General features: G+C 35.2%; 1 long non-coding RNA gene across 3 annotated transcripts; it reads left to right on the top strand.

The window, feature by feature from the left end:
* The first annotated feature begins 4,700 nt into the window (after window positions 1–4,700).
* On the top strand, window positions 4,701–7,303 carry LOC145109031 (uncharacterized). 3 transcript variants are annotated; one of them, XR_013708717.1, is made up of 4 exons: window positions 4,701–5,328; window positions 5,571–5,729; window positions 5,846–6,420; window positions 6,746–7,303. It is a non-coding gene; the product is annotated as an uncharacterized LOC145109031 (long non-coding RNA). The 3 variants fall into 3 exon arrangements; XR_013708718.1 differs by having other exon boundaries at window positions 4,701–5,729; window positions 5,846–6,155; window positions 6,340–6,420; XR_013708716.1 differs by having other exon boundaries at window positions 4,701–5,729.
* The last annotated feature ends 607 nt before the right edge of the window (window positions 7,304–7,910 follow it).

The following is a 7,910-nucleotide window of genomic DNA, read 5'->3' as shown; positions in this document are numbered from 1 at the left end:
AATTAGAGGCATAAACTACAGCGACTAAACTCGTCATTACAAGATTGGGTTTTTTCTTATTATAAGTTTGGAATTCTTGAGAATTTTTGAAAGTTTTGAAGAGATTTAAAGCATTTGGTAGATTTAGTTCATGGTTGGGTCAACATCATATCGCCGGTGACGGGAGGAATTCACCGAATTAATCTGTATTTTGGATGGTGGGCCCTGGCTGGCTAAGAGTAAGAGTAATTGTGCATCCAAACCTGGTTTCAAGCTATGTTTTGTAGGCTTTTGTTTCTAGTTAAGTGTTATTATTGCATATATACCAAACTGGCCGGAAGACAAAACCCCTAAATCTGTAGAAACTACGCAAATATATATGGTGTTAGCAAGCAATCAGTAGTTTTTGGTGTGATTTGTATATGCAAATTTTCAGCTACGCATGGTTGGTGTACCTGTTTGTATAGCTAGCATTGCGGTTTTAGTTTGATTTATATTATGTATATATATATATATATATATATATATATATATATATATATATATATATATATATATATATATATATATATATATAAGATAAGATAAGATGTGGAAACTGGAAAGTTGATGATGTGCTGTTAATTATTTGTTTGTAGGGATGATGAGACGAGAAGTAGAAGATGTTGCGGAGTTGATGCATCGCATACAATCACGATTGCCAGTAGAAGAAGCAGCCCGCACGTGCGTGTTGTCCAAGTCATGGCTACACGCTTGGTCAACCATCCCTACCCTCAGGTTTCGTGTTTGCAATGAACAAAAAGGAAGCATGAAGTTGATGGACATAGAACGCACTCTGATAAGGTATCGCCGTGACAACATACCAATCGAAAGATTTGACCTTAAGATTGACATTGAGAACCAGGAGTTGGTTTCTCATGCTACAAAATGGATACAGTCTGTGGCAACCAAAACTTCTCTTAAAGAGATGTCCCTCTCAATATTCCCTTCCGGTGTGTGTGCCTTGTTTACATTGCCAGATGAGATACTCTTGGGTGAGAATCTAACTAAGCTAAGAGTTTTAGCTTCGCGAGGGATCCGATCCGTTTGTATGACGACTAGCCATCTTCCTGTGATCAAGTGTGTGTCCCTAAGAGAACTGCACTTGAATTGTGTATGCATAAGTGAAGAGGCACTCAATAACATATTGTTGTCTTGTAGCTTTCTTGTGAGAATAGAGCTTTCAAAAATATACTCTGATTCTTGCAAGGGGTTCAAGACGATCAAGGTTATAAACCTTCCTCGTCTTTACAAATTACGCATAGGTTTAGATGGTTGGCAATCTACTTCTTTGGAAATTCGTGATGTCCCAAATCTTGGTGTGTTTAGCTACCAACTATTTCATAAAGTAGGATTTCCGGACCCGAACTCTCTTCCATTCAACTCAAACGCACATTCGATTTCATTAGGAAGCAACGTGACACAATTAATGTTAGGTGGTGTGATAGCGGACAACGCGGGTCTGAACATGATCAAATCAGGATTTCATTTTCTCGAGAGTTTGATGCTTCCTCTGACGTCTTGGATTTTGGGAAGCTTCAATTTCGCATGTGCTTCACTCAAGAGATTGTCCTTGCAGTCGTGCCCAGAAAGCCTTATTGATGTACAAGTGCATGCTCCAAAATTACTTTTTTTAGACTTTGGTGGCGTCATGGTGCCTAATTTCTTGTTTCCGGACTCGTCTCTCAGGCATATTGAGCTTTCACTCGCTCTCCACCTTCCTGTTGATGCTAATTTTTTTCTTAAGATGACGGAAGCACTCATTTTATCACTCAACTGCGACCTTCGTATAATAATTGAGAACAACTCTAAGTTGCCATTCGACATTGACATCGAGGATCTAAGAACAAGGCTCCTCTTTCCTCCTGCTACGAACGTGCAAGAACTCGAGTTTGAAACGGATGAGGATGAATGCATGCGGGAACGATCCACGTTTTTGGATGCATTCTTTGAGATTTGCCATCCCAAGCTCGTACATGCAAAGCCAGACATGACGTACAAAGACAATAATCACTTTTGCAGGCTGATGATGAGGGAGGTCTTGGAGACGACAATAGGAACTGCATTTTGGTATCGTCACCTTAAATGTGTTCAAATAAGACGCCACAAAAAATGGAAAACCCTAACAAATTCCTAGAGAAGCTTTCTAGACAGGGACATGTATTTCAAACTAAAGTGGCGTTAACTATCGTCTCTGTTTGGGTTAGGGGTCGTTTAATAGTTGCTAACTGGATTATAAGTTCCGAATAAGTTAATCTATTAAGTTAACTTCTAAATGAAACTTCTTGTTTAATTTTGCATTTAACTGACTATGCAATAATACAAACCGACTATATTACCCTCAAAAAATATTCTTTATAATAATTCATTGGGTTAATGGATCACGTAAAACACAAATGAAAACGATCATTCTCTCAAAAAACCCTTCCACACTCTCATCGCTAAAACCTGGCCTCTCATTTCTTGACACACACATCAAAATATAAAATTTGATTCAACATTTAGAACCAAACATACACATAATATTTGTGTACTCAAAATAACCATTCTCATCAAAATGCCATAAAAAAAACAAATCAACAACATCCCAATTAACTTCTAGACATTTCATATTGCAGTTGGAATTGTTTACAAAAATCGACTATAACTTCATTAATGGACACTTGTATCAAATTAACACCTATTAACTTCTAGTAATTTGGCTTAACAGAAACCTTAAATTCTTGCATCCGCTTCAATTTCTTAGAAGGTTGCACCCAAACTTTAGTTTCATTTACTTTTATGGTACCACTACCATATGTTGTTTCAAAGCATTAAGATCTAGTTCTAGCTCCTCCCTTTGCAACCGCTGTCTTTCTGATCTCCTTTCATCATCTTAATCTTATAAATTCAACAATATCTGTTAATATAAATAAAAGACAAATAAAAAAACGAGTTTTAATTTTTTTTATTTTTTATTTTTTTATTTTTTATTTTTTTTTATGATAAAGCTGAAGAAGGTCACCACCTGGTTCTTTAGTACATTCACAGTACATTCTAGCTCTTCCACTGACTTCTCATAAGGCTTCAATTCATCTTCCATTTCTTCAAGAAGCTTGAAATTGATTACATCTCTTTCACAACTAAGAGTTTTTAGATCTTCCTTCAATGATTCTATCAAAATGTTCTTTTCATCAAGAATAATTTCCAATTCCATTTCGATACTCTCTTTGGCTTTTCAGGCATCATGGAGATTTTCTTACATCAAATACATGGCTTTTCACAACACTTTCACAGACTTCACACATTAAAGCTTCACATGCTTCAATCTCATGTTTCTGATCTTTTAACATGATTGAAAGTTTCTTTTTTTCCTCCTTTTGTAACCTCAACTCTGCAACATTCATTTCCAGTTCATGTTGAAGTTTACAAGATGATATTTCAAGATAAGAGCCATTTCTTCAAAACACCAACTTAAACATCTTTTAAGTGCATATCCACAAACGAAATAATCATGTCTTCATTAGACTTCTCAAGGACTTTAGAAATACTAACACTACTAGAAAAAAGGCTTTTCTTGACAGACGAATTACGACATACAGCACTTTTATGACAGGCATAAAAGTCTGTCATAAAATTTATGTCGTATATCGTAAAATATCAATGATTTACGACCGACAAAAATGTATGTCGTAATTTTATGTCATATTTTAAAGAGTAATTAAAATGATTTTTATCCGTTAATACTATAAGAAAAAGTTAGTAATCGCAAACAATAATACAACGATGCTATGTCGACAAGTACATGAGCACTATTTAGTATGAAAAGAAATTAAAGCAGGTTTAAAGGATGTGAGTTAAATATTAAAACCAATAAACCACTACATTAGTGCAAAAAAAACTAATTACAAAGCAGGGGGAAAAAACCCGAACAGTCGAACCAATTTGAAAAAGCTCCAACTTGGTGTGAAAAAAAAACAAAAAGATGAGTGTTTGGAAAAAAAATTATATTTTGGTGAAAACTCTAAAAAAAACCTGAAGAATGACCTTTCTAATCGGTAGGTTAGCATTATTTTTGTTTGCTAACCTACAAATAATAGTTATTATATATAACAAAACGATGCATGGTAGAAAGTGTCATATATAAAAAAGAAAATTATGCATGATAATAGCTAGCAAAACACCAAATTTTTAAACGAAATAAATGTGGATGGTTTGTAAAAAAAAGAGTCAGAAAGACTATTTCTATAACAAAAAACTAAAAGAGTTGAAGGATCATCTCTACAATCCATTTTGATGTTGTTGGACTAGTCCAATGATATGAAAATGTTAATTTGGGAAGAGCCCAAAATGAAATTGCGGCCCAGTTAGAACACTATAGTTCATGGAAAACAAATTATGCCCAATTTCTTTGTTTTTTTTTTCTGAGAATGATGAGTGGTTCCGGACCGCAATACATATTCTGAAAACGTATTTTGTTGGACAAAGCTTGCGGAACGTGAGGGTAGAATGGTTGAATTTTATCTTTTAAAATTGGGTAATTATTGTGTTGTAGGAATAGCCCAATAAAACTAGAAACTGGATTGGGGAAGCCCAAAATAGGATTCCTTGTAGTTGTAGCCCATCTCGAAATTAGGCCCAAGTGCTGATTGCTTTGTTTGAACTACCCACAGGCCCACTTGTTGACGTATGTTTCCCTTACATCTTCGATCTCCAAGGAAGGATACGCTCGACGACTGGACACCGATTGATAGTACGGGAGTCAACAGTTGCTACCGGCGGCGACGACGGAGACCGCCATTGAAGCTGTTTCAGCGGATGTCACGTCAGCAAGTTGGGAACGTCGATCTGTCTGGCGGTAGGTCACGCAATGGTCGAGAGGTGCGATGGAGCTTCGCCATCGACAAGAGATGGTGGTGACGGGCGTTGAAGTTGCTGCTGTTAAGGGTCGACAGACGGAGGTGCTTCATCGTAGACCACCAGAGCTCGCCACTCGGGTGCGATGGGTCTGAAATCGCCGGACGAGAAAGAGAAAGATTTGCCTTCGTTTCTCCTCCCTTTTCACGATCAGTTAAGGATTCTAGAATTGCCGATGCGAGTCTTCGCTCTCCTCTCTTCCCCAGTCGAGCCAAGCGCCAACAACGTACCTCCGATTCACCACTATCGCATTATTTTCCATTCATCCGTGTTCTTGAGTCGGCTGCTTTAGATGGTAGCCATCCACTTCTATTTCCCCCATCCAATAGCATGTGCACAACAACTGTTCGATGAAATGCTTACATGAAATGGGAGTGCATTTTGAGTATATCTATCCCCCTCTGTTCATAATCGGTGAGCTCCCTCCCTCTCATTCTCTCTCTCCAATTTGCTTTACTCAGTCCAGGCGTAACAAACTCTAATCTTTATTGTATTCTCAATTGGATGGACTGAACAACAGAGAGGATCGTGTTGTATATAATTGCCCCGATTTTCACGAAGTTCAGAGAAATCAATGGATTTCATCTGAATTTTTTTAGAAAAAGGTTTTATTATATAATTATCTTATTATCTCCATCTGAATCTATAATCTATAGCTGAAGCAAAACGCCAGTTAGTTGCTTTTGTTGGATTTCATCTGAATCTATAATCTATACTCTTATGATGCTTTGAGGAGTTATGTTCCTCAAATGGTGGAGCTACTTGTTGACTCTGTAAGAAATCAAGCTTTCTTGGATTGGGAGGTCAAAGCACAGGTGCTTGTTTAGTTGTTTCCTTTTCACTTTATTTCTTGTCATATATCTTTTTGAAAGTTGTCTTTTGCATATTTGATAATTAAAAACATTACATTACCTTTTTTGTTTGTTTGCAGATTGAGAAAGTGAAAGCTGAGATTGGTAAATATGGCAACAATCCTGAGGCGTTAACTAATTTGCCTAATGAGCTTCATACGCTTTTGCTTAATCCTCTTTTAATCCCATATTAATCTCTACTTTGATATTTAAACACTAAAAGGTCACTTGACTGCCTCCTTGCTCCATATAATGCTTTGTAAAACAGTAAATATCAAACATATGATTGACCAAAATCACATCTTTTGAATCCTTATTTTCATATCCCAATCTAGAGTTAAGGTCAAACCCACCATTCCCTCGAAGAACAACACTCTCAAAAGCACTTAGGTATGCATATTTGTTCCTGTAAGAAGTATGCATACTGAACTATGGGTGTAGTTTTTGGTGTTTGAATTTAATCAACAAAAGATTTTGAAATACAAATGTGTAATTAATAACCTATATGCTTTTCTTCTAAATAATTATATACAATTAAATTTCCTAGATTTAATTTGTTGTAATTTTATTATAGATAAAACGTGATATTTGGAGGATTGAGAAGTGGGTCTTGCATAATGCATTTGATGATGCCGAAAACCCTTATCTGCCAAAGGTATGTTGTTTCATCTATTTTAGAGTGAATTACATTTTTGGTCCCTATTTCCAATTGTTTTAATGATTTTGGTCCCTTAGTTTGTTCAAAAATTTTGTTTTCAATAGTTTTTATCTTGCAATTTTGGTGCCTATATGAATCAAAATCATTACAACAATAAAAGCTTTTGAAACGTTTATATGGAAGTGTTGACTTTGACCCTTCACATTCTCGTAATGTTGGAGGAACCTCACAAACCATGAGTAGTCTCAGACAATTAGTGGTAATATTAATATCTTTATTTTTTTATTTTAATTTGTTATTTTATCCATTTGTTTTTATACAGCTGGAGGTTTGGGACAAAGAAAAGAAGCTTCTGGATTGAAAGCAAGTTTGACAACATTAATGTCTGAAGTACAACGATTAAACATGTTATGTGAAGAAAGAAAAGAAGTTGAAGGTTCTTTAAAGAAGAAATGGAAGAAAAACGAAGAGTTTGATGCTCGAAGATTAAAATATGTGATTCCATTCCGATGCCAAATAAATGTAGTTTAATTCTATCTGAAGGTGGAACCAGAATCAGTGATTCCGACAGAATTGGAATCAGTGATTCCAATGGTATTGGAATCTGTGATTCTGTTAGAATCAGAATCTATGATTCCATTCTGCTACCAAACAAATGAAATTTTATTATATCTGAAGGTGGAACCAGAGTTGGTGATTACGACAGAATTGGAATCAGTGATTCCTACGGAACCAAAACCTTGAAAAAACTTCAAATGAAAACCAAAATTGCAAGAGAACCTTTTGACATTATGGTTAGTGTAATGGAATGTATTTTTGTATATGTATGATATCTTATTTTGCATTATTAGACATTAAATGTGTAATTTAGTTTGTTTAATATTTGGTACAAATTTAGATTATATATATATATATATATATATATATATATATATATATATATATGTATATATAACCATGACATACAAAATATGTCATAAAACTATGTCAAAACTCATGTCGTATAGAATGTCATAAATGTCTGTCATAATTACAAGAATGTTACGAATTACGACATACAAAGCCAATCGTAAATGTATGTCGAAAACGTGTGTCGTGGATGTATGTCTTAATTGTGGGTCATAAAGGTCCGTCGTAAAATGTATGACAGGCCAAATGCCTGTCATTATCCTTTACGACATGGCTTTCAATGACAGACATTTGTCTGTCATGTATAGGCATTTACGACAGACAAGGAAAGCCTTTTTTCTAGTAGTGTAATTTTCTCTTTCTCAAGATCATTATTTACAAAAAATTACATTCACAATTGAGAATCAGATGAGATGAATGAAAATAATGAAATGAGATGAATCAGCATATTTTCATCATATTAAACTCCAACTTTCTAGTGAAATCCATGTGTTTTCATCATATTCACACAACTCTGACTTAGGAACCAAGTTCAATGGTGTTTTAGCTAAACATTTTACACCTATTGATACGACCCT

The sequence above is a fragment of the Lactuca virosa genome, chromosome 4 (assembly GCF_052849685.1).
Source record: "Lactuca virosa cultivar CGN04683 chromosome 4, Lactuca_virosa_CGN04683_v6, whole genome shotgun sequence".
Taxonomy (NCBI): Eukaryota; Viridiplantae; Streptophyta; class Magnoliopsida; order Asterales; family Asteraceae; genus Lactuca; species Lactuca virosa.
Note: the sequence above shows the minus strand (reverse complement) of the source record. Positions and strands in the feature narration are given on the sequence as shown.